This window comes from Balaenoptera acutorostrata, chromosome 3, assembly GCF_949987535.1.
Source record: "Balaenoptera acutorostrata chromosome 3, mBalAcu1.1, whole genome shotgun sequence".
NCBI classification, from domain to species: Eukaryota; Metazoa; Chordata; class Mammalia; order Artiodactyla; family Balaenopteridae; genus Balaenoptera; species Balaenoptera acutorostrata.
This window is the reverse complement of record NC_080066.1, coordinates 49226506-49246771: the sequence shown is the minus strand read 5'-3', so window position 1 is coordinate 49246771 and position 20266 is coordinate 49226506. Positions and strand designations below refer to the sequence as shown.

At 39.1% G+C, this 20266-nt stretch overlaps 1 long non-coding RNA gene across 1 annotated transcript in view; it reads right to left on the bottom strand.

Moving 5' to 3' along the window:
* Nucleotides 1–1687: 1687 nt before the first annotated feature.
* The window catches only part of LOC114236883 (uncharacterized), a 41740-nt gene continuing 23161 nt past the window's right edge, over nucleotides 1688–20266 (bottom strand). Inside the window, exons 2-3 of the long non-coding RNA XR_003622725.2 lie at nucleotides 7241–7388; nucleotides 1688–4077 (exon numbers count right to left, since the gene is read on the bottom strand). This is a non-coding gene — a long non-coding RNA (uncharacterized LOC114236883). The remainder of the gene's footprint in view (nucleotides 4078–7240; nucleotides 7389–20266) is intronic.

Genomic DNA, 20266 nt, shown 5'->3' with positions numbered 1-20266 from the left:
TGCGCAGGAGGTCAGAGTGTATAAATATAAATTGCATTTTGCATTACTTCTAGATGAGTGAAGCTGTCAAAGCAATAATATGAGCTTTCAGTTCCACATTCTACCACTTCTTTCCCATTTTTTGGCCAAGAGGTCATGTGCAAATTGAACGTGACAACCTGGAAGACATGTCCAACAGACTCATATTGTTACCCCGCTCAGCCGCCTGGCTCATAACAACATTAAACCCACATTAGTCTCCAGCCTCTGCCAGGGAGGAGCTCTTAAACTTGGGACCCAGCCTTCTCAAAAATTTCACTTCAATGGTGACATTTCATCTGAAAGTCGTAGGCAGCACTAACCTAAAATATTTTGCACCCAGGATTCATGAGGATGTCATACTTAGAAACACCAAGCCAGTGTCTTGCAAGACAAAGGACAATGAACAAGATAAAGAGCTAAGAGCCCTCCAACACACACACACACACACACATACACACACACACACACACACACACACACAGGAAAATGTACATGCTTCTATTTGAAATTATGCAAAATTTCCAGAATCCAATAGCCATGTGGTTAAAATCATGTTTGTTGTTGTTTAAACAATGAAGATGTCATTCAGGGAGTCACCTTAAAATATGGCTTGGCCTTATACCCTTATTTGCAAGTTCTGCTTAGCATTGTTTTAAAAACCCAATTGCTCAACAAAAATTAAAGTTTTGGCAGGTTATGATCACCATGATTAAAAGATAACCCTCCTCAAACTATATTGTAATGAAAGAATCAGGAACTTTCATCAATCTGAAGGAAGCCGAATGGCTCAGAGGATTGGTAATTGGCTATCGATGTGACCCGTTCATGTCTTGCCCAGATTGCAGTTAATGGAGAGCTGTTGTTCCCTGACAGGGTGTTTGATGGTTTCTAGGAAATGAGTGGCTGTTTTCATTCCTGTTCCAAATGGACAGGTGTCTACATCAGAATTGGCAACCTGGTTGACACGCTCAAAGAGTGGCCAAAGAGCGAATTGTTTGTGGAGAATAAACTTCCCTCCCTCCTGCAATGCCTGTGCACACGTGTGCGTAGGGAGGGGGCAAAATGGAGATGCTGGAGGAAGAAAGATTGATTCAAGTCCATGAAATGTAAGCAGGCTGAAGTCCTTTGGTTCTGAGTGGCGCGCTGTGCAACTGCATCTCTCCTGCAGCTTTTTCTTGCGCTTTAGTGCATTGTGCTCTAAATGCACAAATAAAAATCCATGAAAGACTCTTAAACTTATCAGTCTCAACAAATAAAATGAACCAAGAGTTTTTTTACACTTTGTTAAGTAAGCATTATTTTCATATATCTTTCTTTTCTTAATAAAATGGATCTTTTTTTGTTTTTCATCCCCTCCTCTATAGGTCAGATGAATTGCATGTGTTTAGTTCTGAATGTGAGGTAATAGAAACTCCAAGAATCATACCTGGTAATACCTGGTCCAAAGTAGGAAGTATTGCTCATCTCCTTAGTGGATAATATTATATTTTATTGTATTATACCTAAGAGAAGACCATCACACCTCTAAAAGTATTTATCTCTCCTTTCACTTTACACACAATCCCTACAACCCCAAGTTATTGTTCATGCAAATGATTTTTACTTCCTGAGTGTTATTATAAAGCAGTACATGAGTCATATTCTTAAGAAAAAAAAGTCACTGTAATACTCCAGAACTCTGATGTCCTTTTATTGTTTAATATTTTCTTTCACAAATATTAAAGTTGTTTTAAGTTTTGGAAAAAGATTTTTTTTTTTTAAAGAAAAAAAAGATAAAAGGCCTCTGACTATATAAGACTAAAGCAGTCACTGTTGTTGACACTGAAGAGATTTGCATTTAATGTGGTATAACGCTTATTAGTAAGAATGTTTAATTGTTCCAAACTTTAAAATTTAAGTTTCCAGTTGCAAGATTTTTTAATTCTTCTCTTTTGTCCTAACTTCCCTTTTCTTCTTAATGAAATATTTCTGTAATTAATTTTTAGTTCATTTTTACTCCACTGCATAGCCAGAAATTGTAGCAATGAAAGTGAAAAGCTTTGGAGTGAAGCTAACTGTTATACTTCTATGTGATGCATTCTATGACCTTGGGCACATCAGTTAATTTCCTGAGCCTCAGTTTCTTCATCTGTGATATGGGGGTATTAACAGTCCTTAATTTACAAACTTGTTTGAGGATTCAGGAAATAACATGGCTCTCCATGTTTCTGAAAAAGAGTTCATCAGTGTAAATCACCGTTATTGGTATTTATGATGATGATGATGATGATGATGATGATGATATAACACCTCTAAGTGTTAGAATCTTCATCTGTGGAACAGAAATAATAGTACCAGTAAGATTGTAGACAAAGTTTGTAGAGCATTTGGCATGGTGGCTGAATCAGAGCAGGCCTTCAGTAAATGGATGGTGGTTTATTGTTGCTTGAGAGCTTTGGAAATGTGTGAAATATTCACTTTTGGAAAGAAATCCGTTGTTCAAGAGTTCCTTGGTAGTACTTCATGTCTGGATCTAGAGGCTACATTAGTAGAGGATGGCATGAACAAAGCCAACTCTGAGAACGATGCCCAGTTAGTTTCCTTTGTCTTGTGACCATAACTCATGCCCATTGCTCTCACGATTTCATCCCACTGGGTGGAGGTGAGAAACCCCAACAAGAGTGGGTAGGGGTAGACAGCCCAAGTCCACCTCTTCTGATGAAGAAAATGGATGAAATAAAACTCAGGGAAGGTGCTTCACTATCCAAAATGAGTCTCGAAATCTGAAGGAGACTGTAGAGAGTTGGAATGTATGGTTTCCTTCCTGATATTATTAATTCACTTCTAGAAATAGAATCAAACCTTTCTGGAGTTTGCTTTTAAGCATAGACTGAGGTGCCATTTAAAGATTCATCCCGAAAGAACCCAAAGGAACCCTGAAGCCAGCCTCAAGCAGCAGCAGAAAGAGTCAAGCAGTTCTCAGAAAACTGCCTGGGAAGGAGCTGTTAAGTCCTGGTTTTCTGGGAACATCACATCGAGTCAATAATTCAACTTTATTGGAGCTTTTGGGGGTCCATATATTGAAATAAAATTTCATGTTGAAAATAATATTCCATAACTTGGGAGATTCCCTTACATATTAGAGTTCATGGGTATAACCTCCCTGGAAGATGGGGAGTCGGTAAGAACTGGAAATTTCCAGTCTTAAGTCATTTATGTGTAACACAACTAAATAAAATGCTTGTCCTAGATGATTCTGTATATAAAACCAAACATTCCTTGAATGACTATATAGAAAACTAGTTTGTTCAGATAACCCCTATTCTTGTTTCATTGTATTAGGTTTGGTATGTGTGTGTTTCTACTATATCAACTGCCCAGAGATATGTGAAACCTCTCATGTCCTCAGTTCAGCAAGGAAGCCAAATGGAGTTGGGTTCATTCCATTCTCTCTAAACATAACTGCCTCATTCTGCAGAGTAAATTAGAAAATTTAATGAATAATGAAAATTAAAATGTAAGCAGGGAGAAGTAACTTCTCTACCCAGAGTCACCACTGAAGACCACACAACCAAGAGTTTGGCATTTGCCTGTCATCTGCTTTTCTGACCACAGGGAGCAGCTCAGGTGACAGGCACACAGATGGACACATTGTATGATTAATGGCATCAACCAGGCCTGGTGGTGAATATGCAGGAAATGGCGACAGACATGAGCTAGTCCCCTTTTTGGTTTAATGCTCTTTCCAAGGTTTGAAGTTGAGAGGGATTAGGAAAAATTCCAACCTTCTTTGCTAGAAAATCTGAAGACACCCTTCCTTCTTTCTCCAGCATCACTTGCCAAGACCAAACCTTTAGTGGGAAGCTATATCAGCCTTCGGATTGGTCCACCGAAATTATTCTCCTTCCCTCCCTCCCTCCCTCCGTCCCTCCTTCTCTTCCTTCCTTCCTTTGTCTCTTTCTTTGTTCTTTTTCCCCCCTTGCCTTCTTCTTTTCTCTTCTTTCTCCCAAGCATTGTCTCATCTCAGCAAGCTCAGGGTGCAAACTGGTCCACCAGAATGGGCTCTCCGAAGAATCTCTGAGGAAGAGATGAATGTGCAGATTTGAGCAGGGTCAGAGCAGGCAGCACGAAGACCTATAGCAATTCCCAACCTAACACCCTTTGGCTCTACTCCAGCCACCTTCTGACCAAATAGGTTGTTCCTGAGCATGGCTCCTCTATTGCATCAAGAACACAGGAGATCAAGACTCCATCATTTAAAATGGACCAAACTTGGGAATTCCCTGGTGGCCTACTGGTTAGGATTCCAGGCTTTCACTGCAGTGGCCCAAGTTCAATTCCTCGTTGGGGAATTGAGATTCCGCAAGCCACAAAGCACAGCCAAAAAAATAAATTAAAAAATAAAACAGTGTTTAAGAAAAAAAAAAAGAATTGGTTTACACTAAAAAAAAAAAAAAAAAAAAGAACAAAACTTGAAGCCATAGCCTCAGGATCATGCCCAAAGCTGAGAATTCTTTCCTTTACTGGTTTTTAAATTTTAATTTATTTTAAATCGACATGTAAAAGGTAGGAAAGGGTAAAAACTCTTCCTCCAGTCCTATCTCCCAGCCCCTCCCATCCAAACTCACCAACATCCTTTCTTTAAATCAATAGACTTTTTTTTGGAGGAGTTTTAAATTTATAGGAAATTTGAGTTTCTGTATATCCCCTCACACCCCTCCCCACCTTGCCCACCTAATACCATCTTGCATTGGTGTGGTACATTTGTTACAATTGATGATCCAATACTGATACATTATTATTAGCTAAAGTTCACAGTTTACATTAGGGTTCATTTGGTGTTGTATGTTCTGTGGGTTTTCGCAAATATACAATGACATGTATCCACCATTAGGGTATCATATGAAATAGTTTCACTGTCCTAAAAATCCCCTGTGTTCTACCTATTCATCCCTCTCTCCCTATGAAACCTCTGGCAACAGCTGATCTTTTTACTGTCTCTATAGTTTTGCCTTTTCCATAATGTCATATAGTTGGAATTATATGCAGTGTATGTAAGTTTCCTCCATGTCTGTTCATGGCTCACTTCTTTTTATTTTCACGTAATATTCCACTGTCTGGTTGTACCAAGGTTTGTTTATCCATTCACCTACTGAAGGACATCTTGACAAGTACTAAGTTTTGCCAATTATGAATAAGGCTGCTATATACAGCCAGGTACAAAGTTTTGTGTGTACATAAATCTTCATGTCATATGAATACATATCAAGGAATGTGTGATTGCTAGATCATATGGGAAGAGTGTGTTTAGTTTTGTAAGAAATTGCCTAACTGTCTTCTAATCCAATGTGTTTCTTGGAGTTTTAAAGTACATATTAGTTAACACAATAGGTCCCTAGCAAATATGGAGAACCAGAACAAATCCTGGGGGACACCAAGGCAAGAGCTGGGGCCATTTGGAGGAACAAAGAGTCGCTCTTAAGAACCTGAACTTGATCAAGCTACAGAGGTTCACGCCTTGCCTTCGTGACTTACTTGCTCTGTGACCTCAGGCAACTTACTTAACCTTCCCATGCTTCTATTTCCTCAACTGAAATTAACTTGGTAATAGTACCCAGACTCTAGGGTTCTGAGCATTACCTGAGATATCCCATGCATGTCTTAGCACATCACTTGGTAAAAGTGCTCAGTAAAAGTTCATTATTATTATATCTTATAACAAAAACCAGCATCTCTTCCACCACCACATCCCCCCCCCACACACACGTATAGCCAGTATATTCTTTAGGGATGAATTTGTGTAACAATTCACTCAGGTACAGAATGATTTCGTACGTTGTGAAATCTGGTGAGAAAAAAATGTGCAGCAGCTAAAATAAAAAGAACCTAAACTAGAAAGGAAATGTCTTTAAGTGCGGAGGTTTTGGTCCACAGGATAAATTCTCTCACTCTGCTCTAGCCCTTGACCCTCAACAGTGTCTTTTTGGCTCAGAATCCTCTGGGGTAAGTCCTGGATTGTGAAATGCCCTCCCTCTGGTAGCCTGCCAAAGCCTGCTCCACAGACACCCAGGCTAACCCGGCACTGCTCATCAGCGAGAAGCCTCCTCACCCCGAGGGCCTGACTAAAGCGCCTGTATTTTCCTTTCTCAGACAGTTCCACAGGCAGGCAGGAGAGGGCCATTAAGCAATCCATATGGTAATTTTTTTTCTATTTCTTCGGGCAATTCTTCTAGGATGACATACTTATATGTGTTAACAATGAAAAATAAGTGCGCTGTAGCTGTATGTTTGTATTGGGTTTATTCTGGAAATTAACCAACAAATAAACAAAAATTCTCTCCTATGCTTTCCTGATTAATAATCTATGACTCCCACAGTGCCCTCACACCAGTGGAAAAGGAAACATTTGAGTGTTTCTACCAGCTGATTTACCTTCATGATATCAGATAACTATAGTTTTCCTGTTTTAACTGCATGAGCTGGGGTTTAGGTGTCATGAGGTCAGAGCATATGGAATTTTTTTTAAGCTAAGGGTAAACAATGAAACCCGATAAGTTATTCAGGGCATATGGCTCAAAAGCAAGCAGTCACTAATATGAGTCATATCTCATTAATAAAGCACGACATTAAGGGCACATTTGGATCAAAATATTTTGGAGTAACTGTAAAACTGAAATATGACAACAGAGCTCAGAATTCTACTTAGTAATTACAAAGAGGTAGGTTTGAAAAGTTGAACTGTAGGACATGTGGGTCTGCTGGAGTCTTCCAAAGGGATGGTGACAGCCAGGTATTAAGACTGTTTAGCCCATCAGTCCTGTGGGAAGAACAGGAAGAGGGCAGAGGGTCAGAATGAGCAGGGTCTTTCTCGCTCCGCTCTCCCGTACCGACACAAGTGTCTTGCAGTTCCTGGCACAGCTTAATAGAGTTGTGAGAAAAAGGAAGGAAGGACAAAGGAAAGAAGGAAAGAATCGGCCCCAAGGGGAGGTCTCCCACTCTAAATTTGCTTTGGATGTGCTAGGGCCCAGGAAAATCTATCTAGATTTTCTAGAACCTTCTGGGCTTTAAGGTCCAGCCTGCTGAGTTTGCATAATGATTAACAGCACAGTATCAAGAATCAGACAATAGTAACCAACTTGGACTTCTGGCTCCACCCTTTCCTAGTCCTATGAAATTGAGCAGTTCCTCTTTAAGCCTGAGCTCCCTTGGTTGTAAAACAGAAATAATAATAGCAACATACCTCCTCCAGCTGCTGTAAGGATCACAGAAAATCAGTGCTTGGCACAGTCTCTGATGCACAGTAAGTGCTCAGTCTAGGTCGTTACTGCACTATTGTCGTCATCATTGCTATTTTGAGTTGACTACCCCAGTTATGGATATTCTTCCATCTGGAACAGGAAATAGGCAGGAAAGAAATTAGTAGTATCAGGGTTCAGGCATGGACACTGGAGTTGAGTGTTTCAGCATCCTTAGATGCTACCAGCTGTGCTGCTCCGTTATTTAATTCAGTTCAACAAGTGTGTTTTGAGTCCCTTCTTTGTAGAAAACTCAGGAAAGGGTTCAGGGGAGTGTTCCAGGATCCAGGGGACATGGTGATATCCCTGCCTGACAAGCACTTTGCCTGCACAAGGAGATTCCACAAATGTGGCTATTCAGTTAGTGGTGTCACGTGAAGTTGGAGATAGTCTCTCAAAATATCAGATTGGCCTCTTTGAATCTGAATTAGCACACACATTATCCTGACCCCTATTCTCCTTCTCCCCCAAATATAGATGATAGATAGACAGATAGGTAAATAGATAGTATTTTAATAAAACAATTTCAGTTTAGAATCTCTTTTAAGTTAAAAATTTAATTATTAATACAAACTGTCTTAAAATATGTCTAAGCAAAAGAGTTTTGTCCTATATATCCCTTGAGGAAAACACGGTTTCAAATGTTTAAGCAACATATCAACCTAAAGCATGAAGACACTGGTCCCATGCTGTTTGTCTCTGCACCCAAAGCATTTCCCTGCCTCTGTGAGAACGTGGGTGAGTCATGGCTCTGTAATCATTTGGCATATAACTTCTGCTTCAACTTTAATTTTTTCTGGTATAAAAGAATATTAAGGCCAGAAACTGAATGATGGTCTAGGACCCTACACTGACTCCCCAACCAAGCTTCAAAATACATTCTTACATTTGCAAAAGAGCACCTATATCTTAGATATCTCTTCTGACCACTTGCCTTCGTTAGGCCAAACAAAAATAAAATTAGGGGATCAAATAAGATATATAAGCAGATAGACTAGTAAACTGAGATGTTAAACTCATTCATCAAGAATATTTGGAAGAAGGATGTGGGCTCAAATTGCCTTCTTGATGTCCAGTAAATCATGACTCCATGAGGCAGAAATATACTGGGCTCCAAGGAGCCCTATTCTAGCAAATTTTCTTCTCAACTTGAAGCTGAATGTCCCTTGGTCTCCTGTCAGTCATGGAGACATGGAGAGATGAATGGAGGGGCCCTGGGGCTTTTGTCTTCAGGTGCAGTCAGAGCCCTGCAATTATTTTTCTGTACCAGTGGGAGGATGGCCAGGGGGATCTTGACTCTGACCTTTAATTTCCACTCATTGTCAACAGTGATCCTCCCCCTGCAATGGGAAAGCTAAAACGTTGTTTAATTTTTATGATTTTCATGGTTTTGACTAAAAAAAAAAAAAAGTTTTGAGAGCTAGTATTAAAAGTACTACATATCTGGGACTTCCCTGGCAGTCCAGTGGTTAAGACTTCGCCTTCCATTGCAGGGTGGGTAGGTTCAATCTCTGATCAGGGAGCTAAGATCCCACATGGCTTGTGGCCAAAAAAACCCCAAAACATAAAACAGAAGCAGTATTGTAACAAATTCAATAAAGACTTTAATAATGATCCACATCAAAAAAAATCCTTAAAAAAAAATAGTTCTACATATCAGGAAAGGAGTTTTCTATGGTATCTCTAAGTTGTACGTGCCTGATGCTAAAAGGAGTACCCTTAAAGAAAAATATCTCTCCACACCAGGTGAGCCTCTGCCAGTTTACAGATACAGTAACCGCCATTATACCCAGCTAGTTCCCCAGTGCTGCCCATATCCCATATTCTGGTCCCCATATCCAGGGATGTGGAGGTTTGGTGTATTCTTGAATTTCTAATGGTCCTCTTTTCTGAAGTTCTAAAGTTACTTCAAAGTATTTTATTGTAATGATTTCAACTCTATCTAATCTTCACTAGATTTAGGGAAAAGAACATCAAATACTGTCCTTAGTTGTGTTTTCAAAGCAATAACTGGCACTCCAAGCCCTGATGTCCTCACTAGTGAACTCTTCCCTAGAACCCTGCCCTTCAACCTTCCACCCCTCCCCTGCCCTCCAGCCCTCCACCCCTCCTGCCCTCCAGGACTTCCTTCAGCTTGTCTGCCACAAACTCTGTTTGCTTTATGGATGACTTTTTCTCTTCCTAACTCCTTCTTCTCCTGGCTGACTTCCACCCATCCCTGATGCATCAGTTTGAACACGGCTTCCCACAGGAAATCTTCACAGCCCCCTCAACAAAGACGTGGGCTCTTTACCCACGCTCCGCTGGTTCCTGTACAATGACTTCTAAGGCACTTCATGCAATTGCTTTTTGATTGCATGTTTCTTGCTCTGAGTTCAGAGACTATTTCTGTCTTTACACATGGTAGGTGCTCGATAATCTTTGATGGAAGCACAATCTTTAAACATGGTAGGTGCTCGATAATCTTTGATGGAAGTAAAAGAGAGAGAAGATATGGAGAAAGAGAGAGAGGAAGGAAGGGAAGGAGGGAGGGAGGGAGGGAAGAACATGAGAAAAAGGGCAAAAAAAACATCACTGCGGAGGCATTCCTAATTTGTCATACCCCCCACCACGTGGTCTCTCCCCTCCTCTTTTTCTCTCCCTCCTCTATCATCTCCTCTTCATGGAAACACCATAATTAAACAAAATTAAAATCATCCTTGCCTCAGTGTGTACCCCAATTTGATGTGTCTTTTTTTTCTTTTTTTGGTCCTTCTGAGTCCTGCCTCCACAATTTAAATATACAATTCCAAAGCCAATTTACTCAACAAGCACAAAGCATCATATCTCTCTCACATACATCTCAATAAATAAATCACAAAACATGTTTTGTTAAAATATAATTTTTTCACTTAAGGTTTGAAAATCTTACACAAGTTTTGTCACCAAATAAGTCCAAATTGACAGTGACATTCCATAACTAAGAAAGACACTAGAAATAATATTCTTTGGGGGTGCAGATGGAGATGAGGTATATCTTGGCAAAAATCTAGAGAAAAATGTGGTGTTTGTATAGTTGGACATTTTATATATAATTTGATTTCATTAGTAACTAATGCTTGAGATCTCCATTTATTTAATGAAATAGATGTCTATTCTATTAAATAAAAAGAAGGCTTCACCCCACCCCCAGGGGATGTCAAAATTAGAACAATTAATGTCAAAGCCCCTTTAGGTCATTTTCTAAAGGATAAAAAATCCCCAACTGTATAATGCTGTAAAAGGGAACATTGCACTGTATGTGAATATGAACTAGATAAAAATTTTTCAAAGCAACTTTCCATTGTCTTCCATGAATTTTCCTTTTTTTTTGTTCAGAGAAATCGAGAAGATAAAAAAATAAGAGCAAGCATAGTACCATAGCATTATAGAGAAGATTAATCCATGTTCATCTGCATTATTGTCTCCATTTTTCACTTTCTCGCCTTAAAGAATGTAGTTCAGAGATTGCAGAGCTCCAGAGCAGGGCAAGCAATCGAGTAGTGTAGATTCACTCATGACGAGAGATTTCAAAAGTTAAAATTACTAAGTCAGGGCTGGAAAAAAAGAGATTTACTTAGGCATTAAAGATAGGTACTGGGCAGTGAAACTGATAGATCCTTATTACATTGTCCCATAAGAGACTGAGCCACTCGGAGAAGTTAATGTTAAGGAAATTTAAAACAAGTTATAGGAAATACTTCTTCACCTGGTAGAATTCATTCTGAGGAATTTGCTGCTACAGACAGTCATAAAATCAATCACTGAGTTGCATTTTTCAAAAGGGCAGAATAATGTATGACCCACTCTTCTGACTAGTTGGGGAAGATAAAAGCAATCAATTCACCTGCTTCTAGAAGATCACAGTTGATTACAAGTGGGATCAGCAAAAATATGTCCCCCACCCTTGATCAGGATAATTAAAAAGTGTTTGCCCACGCTCATATGTCCTGGAAGGAAAGTGGAAATAGGATGTAAAGCTCAAATGACCTGATCTAATATGGCAAACATTAGTTGACAGGGACAAAAAATTAAACAATACAAAAAAAAAAAAAAACTATTCCAGGAACTATAGATGTTCCTAAAATATTTTTCATAAAAACATTTTTTCTGATAATATAAATATTACATGATGTTTTTGTTTTTGAACCTGATTTTGGCCAGTATTCGTAGAGTAAATCTGCCAAACTTGGAAACAGTTAACAAGAATGACTTTTTCCCAATGGAGAGTAGAGTTTAGTCAGAAGTTATGCATGCACTGGAAATGTTAGCAAGGCAATGTTAATTCGGAGGTTGTCGTGTAGAAGGTCAGTAACAAACTCCCTGGATAAAGGCATCACAGTTTAAAATAAGCTTCTTTTTATTTAATCTGCCTCACCTCTTTAACTTTTTTTCTTGAAAATGTAGTGTATTCTCTAGAATTTCACTTTATGCTACTACACGTGCATCAAAAGCCATATTGCACCTTCAACATCCTAGTGTATGAGCTTCTGAAAGAGACACTCAAAAAGGCATTTCAGGGATGGTTGGAGCCTGCATTTTCATTTGGGGACAAAAGAATGTCACACCACCTACAAAAAAGAGAAATTTTGCTTTAAAAAATTACAAAGTAAAATAAAATCCTGAATAAGTCATAATAAAACCTAGTCCTTGAAGTTCAACAAAGTGTAGCAGCACTGAAAAGGCAAAGAAAAGTCATCATTGTCACCTCCTGGAAACCAGGAAGTGTTACTGACTTTAACGGACAGTGACCTGTCTAGTTTCATTACGCATGTTAAAGAAAAAGCAAAAGTAAAGATAAAAGGTGTCTGGAAGTTCTTTCATGGTAAACCTCCATAACTTGCAATAGTAGTTATAAGTTGAGCTTAAGGACATCTTTATTTTCATAAGCACATTTTACTAAAACATTGTCTTGCCCCAAAATTTTAAAAACAAAAGAGTAAATGTCTTATATTAATATATTAATTTCAGGAGAGTTTTCTATAGTTGCTATGGCACTGTGGAAGCTCTACAGGCATTCCTGAATCAGCTGATGGGACACCTCACTGCTACAAGCACTCCTTGTGGAAGGGATATTCCCTGGAGCCAAGCTCCCTGGGTTTCAGTCCAGAGATGACATCAGCTGAGTTCATTGGGCAGATCATTTCACTCTCCTTGCCTCAATATCCTCATCTATAAAATGGGTAGAACAATAGTGCTTATACCACAGGATTGTTTAAATCAATATAAAGTAACTAAAACTGTGCCAGGTATATAGTAGTGCTCAGGCATTGTTATTTTCCTTCAATACCCAGAAAGTCTGGGTTTTAAAGGCAATCATCTTTCCTCTAGGACAGAATGGGACAGCGGAGGTCATTTCCCATTTCGTGGAGTTGGGTGTAGGGATGGAAGAAGTTTCCATTGTTACACTCTCTACCCATTCTCGTCCCTACCCTTTCTTCTGCCTTCTCTCCTGCCAGGTTTCTCCTTAAATTCTGTGCTCCACAATCCAGCTAAGTTTGCTCACTCCTCACCGTCCTTGCATCTGCTCTTCCCTTGGCCTGGAATAGTTGCCTCCTCTCTCCCCACACCAAACCCTGCGTGGCTAATTCACAATCATCCATCAGCCCTCTCCCTGGATGTCATCATTTCTGAGAAACCCCCGCACCAAATCTGTACTAGGTGCTCCCCGTACACGTGCTCACAGCCTCCATCCTTCAGTTACCGTCTTTCATTTCCGGCTCTCTGTCTCTACCATTAGACCGCAAGCTCCTCTTGGCAGGGATTTGGATCTGCCCATGGGCCACTGCTCCCTATCGCTGAGCATCAATTCTGACACACTGAGATGAAAGAAACCCTCAAGACCAACAGGAAAGCCTGCCCTTTCTCAGGAACATGCTTTCTATTTCCATTTGCCTTTACTCTACAAAATCACCTGCTGATGAGGGTCTGTTCAAAAGAAATGGATGTTTTGGCTATTATATGCGAAGTCAGTGTTATAGAAGAACCATGTTGGGGCTGTGTGGAAATAATTGGTTTACTTTTTATAAAACAAACACTAAGAAAATCTATAATGCAGGCTGAATTGGCAAAAGTTCAAAACAAAGTAAAATGGAAGAAATACTTTCTTTGAGACTTATTTAGTCTAAAAAAAAAAAAAGACTCCAATAGGTGATGGTGATATTTATATAAGTCTAAACTTAATTGTTTAATCATATTGCAGAGTTTACACTTATCTCCTAGAATATGCAAAATAGTATTAACCTTATAATCTTTTGAGTACAAATAATATATACTTGGCTTTATGGTGGATGATCAGAAAGGAAAAAAAAATAGATCATTGGGATTGACATATATACACTAATATGTGTAAAACAGATAACTAATAAGAACCTGCTGTATTCAAAAAATAAAATTAAATTAAAAAAATAGATAAAGCAATTAGACGCAAGCATAGTGAGGTAGAAGACTGATTCAGGCAATTCACTCTCACATTTTACTCATACCTGAAAAATGCAGTTAATAGAGGCAGAAGCATGGAACAATCCAGATGAATGATTCAGTTCTTTATTTCTCTTTGTGAATGCAGGTTAAATATACACTTAGAGATATATGATAACAACAATATCTAGACTACTGAAGCACGGTCTACATACAGAGCTTTTGCTAAGCATTGTCCATGAATTATTTCATTTAATCATCACAAGATTCCTATGAGGTACGGAATGATTAAAACAATACAGTTGAGTAATTTGAGGTTAAATGATTAAGAAATTTGCCCAAGGTCATACAACTAACAATCAGCAGTCAATATTCAAACGCTTGTTCATTCATTCCTGAGTTTTTCCTCTTACATTCTAGCCTACACTACAGCCCTCACCCAAACTCAGATAACAGGATGTAGTTGGAAAAACCTGAGGTCTGGACTCCAAAAACTCACATTAGTTATCAGTTTGAGTAGATCGCTCCATCTCTGCTTCATCATTTTTGATAGGAGAATAATAATATTCTTATCTGCCTCGCCTGACTTCCAAAGTTCCCATGACGATCAGGTGAGATGGTTTACATGCAAGAACTTAGGAAGCAGGAATGTGCTATACAAATATCAGTTGGCAGGGTTTATTTACAATCATAATCTGTTGATGGATCTGCGTGAATTTAATTGGTATTTAGGGAATATTTTATATATGATGGTTGATATGGTAAATGGATATGATGAATGGATGAAAATGATGGACCAGATATGATAAATGGATGAAAATGATGGACTTCGCCCACACAGATAAACGGATGTGATTTGAAGAAGGACGTGGCTGTCCCCTAACTGCACTCCAGGCTTGAGGAAACAGTAATTGGCATCTATAGAAAATTAGAATATCAGAAACAAGGTTCCTCTTCTGAATGCAGTTGTGCTTGGGACCAGCACTGCTTACAAATTAAGCAAAGGTAAATCCATTTGAATAACAGGGATTTACTGGGGATTGAAAAGTGATCTTATCTAAAGAATAGACCAACATCTCCATGTTTATTTACTTGGAGAAAACTGATCACTTACAAGGTTTTAAAATCTTGTTTTATGGCCTATACACCTTCCCCCCAGTACATTTTTCTATAAGAAATGAAAATATAAAAGATGTTATTTACCTCTATTACGTGTGCAAAGCTCTGGGAAAAAGTAGTGTTAAAGAGAGGAAGGTAACTTGAGATCCAATTTCATCTATCAGATTTTTCCACCTGTCCTTAACATCATAACTCTCTTTGTTTTCAACATAAAATAACACCCTTGCCTATAATAATCTATTTTCTCTCCTGCATTTGTTGAGTACTCGAGGATAGAGTTGAGTACTAAAATAGATATCTGTAATTTTTCTCTGCCCAGCATCCATTCCCTCTTTATGTAATAGAAGCTTGATTTTCTGCTAAGATACCACCCCCTTTCTGTATTCTCAGTCCTTAAGGTTTAAATAGAGCTGACTCCACCCATTGGGTCCAGCAGTTGGCAGGTAACTGAGGCCTGACCAATCAAAATGATGGTGATGTTTCCAAGGCTGGGCATGTGACCCAATCAAGACCTATGGATGTTAACCCTGAAATGTTTGATGCAACTACTGAGAAAAAAACCTAAACTATGAAGCTATAATCTTTGAGGTACTAGTAGCCATCTTTGCTGTCACTTGAAGAGAATCTACTTGAGAATGAAGCCAACACAAAGAAAAGCAGAGCCAAAAGATAAAAAAATAATTTCCTAGGGGCGTCTTTACACATTTAGCTCTTCCCTGTTCTTTTCCACTGCCTGAAGCAATACATTCTTTTTTTGATCAAGCCAGCTTCTACTCAGGTTCTGTTAGTGGCAACTGAAAGCAACCTCACTAACCCAAGGAGATGTATCAGTTGTGCAAAGTTTCTGTGTATTACATATATTGTCTATCAGTACTCTGATGGCTTCTCAGGAATAGAAAGAGAATTTGTAGAGCTGGATTTACTCCTTTTGTTTCATTTTCCTCCTCTGTTCTTGATTATTCCAGAATATTGAGTAATAGTAAGAGCAAACATGCATATAGCACATGCAATATAAGAGGCACTCTTTTAAACCCATGTCTTAGTTGTAATTATTATTCCTAACTAAGGAAACCAAAAGGACCAAAAATTTTTTTTGTATTTCAAAAGAGCACTGGAGATTTAAGTTGAGGGTCAATGTAACACCTTCCAGATGTCAATGTGTGTTGTATTTTTCTCAACATAAGAATCTAGCAAAAGCATCCTAGATTAAGAGTCAAATTAGGTTCCTCATTCTGCCACTGAAAAGCTGTTGAAGCTTGGAGAAAGTAACCTAATTATTTCTGTCACACCAGGAAATCCACAATGCCAGGAAAAAGATGGAAGCAAACTAGCTTGTGCTCTAGTACTGGTTTTGAAAATCAAAGCTTTGAATTTTAGTCCCAAGGTCACCATTAACGGGTTATATGAGCTTGGACATATCATGTCATTGCCCTGGGTATATGTAAAATTAAGTCAGTGACACCCAACCTCCTTATTTCTGGTACATTATGTGTAAAGCACATGAGAAAAGATACTTGAAAATGATTTGTGAAGTTTGTGTCTAAGTATCAATACATGCAGGATATCGTTACTACTTCTAGTGTAAAAAATTCCCATTTGCTTGAGTAAGAGAGGGAAAACTCCCTTCATCATGGTACTAGAAGATATGGCCTGGAAATCCTCTAAGCCACAACCAGAAAATAAACTTTTCCTGAGGTAGGATAGAAAAAGATAATTTAAAATCACAGCAAGGTCATCATTCTTCATTCACACTTGACGATTTATTCTACATATTCTGTAGCTTTGCAATATTCTTGTGTCATTAATTCCCACAGAGGAAAGAGTTAACTACTGTCAAAATAACAGCAGAAATAATACTTGGTATCAAAAGAGCTGAGTTCTAGTATTGACTCTGCCACTAACTTATTTTGTGACCTAGGACAAAGCCCCTTCTAGTCCTTGGTTTTCTTGAAGGGATTGAATTATGTAATGTGGTAGACATCACTGGCACTCACCAATATTTGGCTTTCCTCTCCTTTCCAAACACATAGAAGACTATATTTCCCACATTCCTTGTAGTTATGCTTGGCCAGGTGACTAGCTCTGGTCAACAGGATATGAGAAGAAAGATTACACATTACTTCTGGTCATGAGACCTTCCAGTACTCTCTTCGCCTGCTATGGCCACAGAGGATGCCATTAATTCAAGATTATAGATGGTAGAGCCTCCATCATCTTGGGCCTATGAGTAGGTACATGGCATAGAATCCCCTTGCCAACCTGCAACTGAAATAAGCCTTTGTTCAGTTAAACCACTAATACTTTAGTGCTAATTTGTTACAGCTGCAAAACCTAGCTTATCCTGACTAATAAAATAATTTCCACATTTTCTCTCAACTCTCACTGCTACAATTGCCATGCATTTATGTTTGTTTTCTATGCCGAAATAATGGATTTAGAGCACAAAGAAGCTATGAACCCCCCAGATCTTCTAGGATATTTTTCTTTATAAGTTGCAAGGAGAGATAGAGATAAGGAGAGGCTTAATGGAGTTTCTCTACCCCCAAGAGGGGGCATGCTACAGAATTGTCTTGACTATATCTTCCAATTCCTCCCACCAGGACTTTTTAAAAAAAATTAAAAGATGTGTTTTATCTTACTAAATATCAAAAACAAATGGAAGTCAAACATGAAAGACACATGTTAATGTAAAAGTGAACAGAATAGAAATGTAGGTTTAATATAATTAATGTTACATTTAATTGTTGGTCATATTTATTTGCAGATGTGTCCTAAAGGACTTGAATAATGAGATATTTTAATAAATCTAATAAATAATTTCATATTCCTGGCTCTGCTCATTATATTTTTACTCTCGTAATAAAGGAATATGTTCAAACTGGTTGATGAATGGTAAATTTTACGTATTCATGTTTTGTTTTGTTTTGTTTTGTTTTCTTGGCCAGAAGGTCAGAAGACCCATTCAAGGAAAATACTAAAAAGTTGAGAATAGGAATAATGGTGTGTTTCTAGCCAAGGAGTAAGCCAAATGAGAAAGATCATTTTGTCCACTGTCCTAAAAGTCTTAAATATGTTTAATTGACCCTCACATAGCCCTAGATTTATATCTAAAATATAACTGGGATCTACCTAGAAACTCACTTGCTTGACAAATTCCAAAGTGCCTCTGCAGCAGAAGCACACAGCATGAGTAAGGAGAAGAGAGGAAAGGAAGGAACCAGAATGACTCCAGCCTCACTCCTGGTTTTCTTCTCTCCTACCTCACTGTGAGTGGGAGGTGGATAGAAGGGAAAGAGAGAGGGGAAAAATGAGGGAGATTATGGGGATGGGTGAGAGTAGAAGAAGAAACTGGCCAAGTGAGAAGGGTGAACAAGATAAAAAGAAAAGAGAAGAGAATATGAAGGGATATACAATTTCAAGTATGGCCAAGTCAAGGTGAAGCAGCTAAGTGATGAGTGAGAGAACCACTTCTTGACTTGTCTGCCACTAAACAGCCTTGAAATCTTCTGGCTGAACTACTTCTGCAATGGCCCAGGTAGCTCAAACCTCAGAATTGCAGCTTAGAGGTATGCAGGCAGGACCAACCATCAAGGCTACCTTAATGGTGCAAGAGGAGCCTCTAAATGCATTTGGTCTCTTTGAAAGACCAGTCAAAAGTTAGAACCGGGCTTCCCTGGTGGCGCAGTGGTTGAGAGTCTGCCTGCCAATGCAGGGGACATGGGTTTGAGCCCTGGTCTGGGAAGATCCCACATGCCGCAGAGCAGCTGGGCCCGTGAGCCACAGTTGCTGAGCCTGCGCGTCTGGAGCCTGTGCTCCGCACCGAGAGAGGGCGCGATAGTGAGAGGCCCACGCACTGCGATGAAGAGTGGCCCCCGCTTGCCGCAACTAGAGAAAGCCCTCGCACAGAAATGAAGACCCAACACAGCCATAAATAAAAATAAATAAATTTTAAAAAAAAGTTAGAGCCACACCTACAGAAAGCCACATGGAATAGAAAGAACAGTAGCATGAGTGTTCAGCATCTTCTCCAGAGTCCAGCCTTAAAGACTGTAAATGTGTCCATGCTACCTTTATTTCTTCTTACCAGGCTCCTCCTAGGGTAGCAGAGAAGTCCAACCATGTTCTAATTATTCTCCTTGACTCCAGATTTTCAGACAATCTCAACATATTGCACATGGGTACTGACAGAGAAGTTCATGTGAGCAGGAAAGTGGTCTAATCATGTAGAAAACATGACAACTCATCTTAAGAAAAGGAGCTAACAATTTTTGAAGTGTTTTACTTCAAAAATTTAGCCAGGGAGTAGCCTAAACCTTTTACACACCTTATCTGTTTAAAAATCCTATATCATACTATTTGCTTGCTTAATGTGTAGATGAAGAAAAAGAGGCTTCAAAGGATTAAATGAGTTCCTTAAGTTCTCACAGTTCGTAAGTGAAAGAGGGGAGATTCTGAACCAGATTATCTGACCCAAAAGCTAGCTCCAGTCACACGTCACACCACAGAGAGAACGAGAGAGCCACATTCCCCCACACTGTTCACATTCATTGTTGAATGTCTTGCACTATTCATATCCCTCAGTTCAGTGTTTGGTCTCATTCTCACCTATGAATACCTTGAGTATGTCAGTGTAGAGATAACTTCTGTCCTTCCACTAATCCTTCACTTTTGTTGGTCAGTTGTGTCTACCTAACCCCAAATATGATTTTTAACTTCTTTAAACAGAGAGAGCTTCCATAACTACTTCCTTATGAAAGCTTGGCAGATGCTCAAATGGGCTCACAAGTATTTCACAGTGGAAGAGTGGTTCATTGACAAATAATAACAGCAATAAATATTTGTTGCATGACAGAACTTTTAATAATTAAAGAGATCCTCTCCCAGAAACACTCTTCTGTGAAGCTAGTTTTTAAAAGGTTATAAAAAAATATGGAATGATATGGAAGGACATAAATTAAACTTTTCGGGGCTTCCCTGGTGGCGCAGTGGTTGAGAGTCTGCCTGCCAATGCAGGGGACACGGGTTCGAGCCCTGGTCTGGGAAGATCCCACATGCCGCAGAGCAACTAGGCCCGTGAGCCACAACTACTGAGTCTGCGCGTCTGGAGCCTGCGCTCCGCAACAAGAGAGGCCGCGATAGTGAGAAGGCCCGCACACCACGATGAAGAGTGGCCCCCGCTCGCCGCAACTGGAGAAAGCCCTCGCACAGAAACGAAGACCCAACACAACTATAAATAAATTAAAAAAAAAAAAAGTAAAACCTTTAAAAAAAAAAACTTTTCATTTATTCATTTTAATTCATTCACTCAACAATTATTTATTAGGCGTCTACCCAATGCCAGACATTGTGCAAGTTACTTCTTAGTGATGTACAAGTTATCTATTGTTGTATAAAATTAACCCTAAACTTGGCAA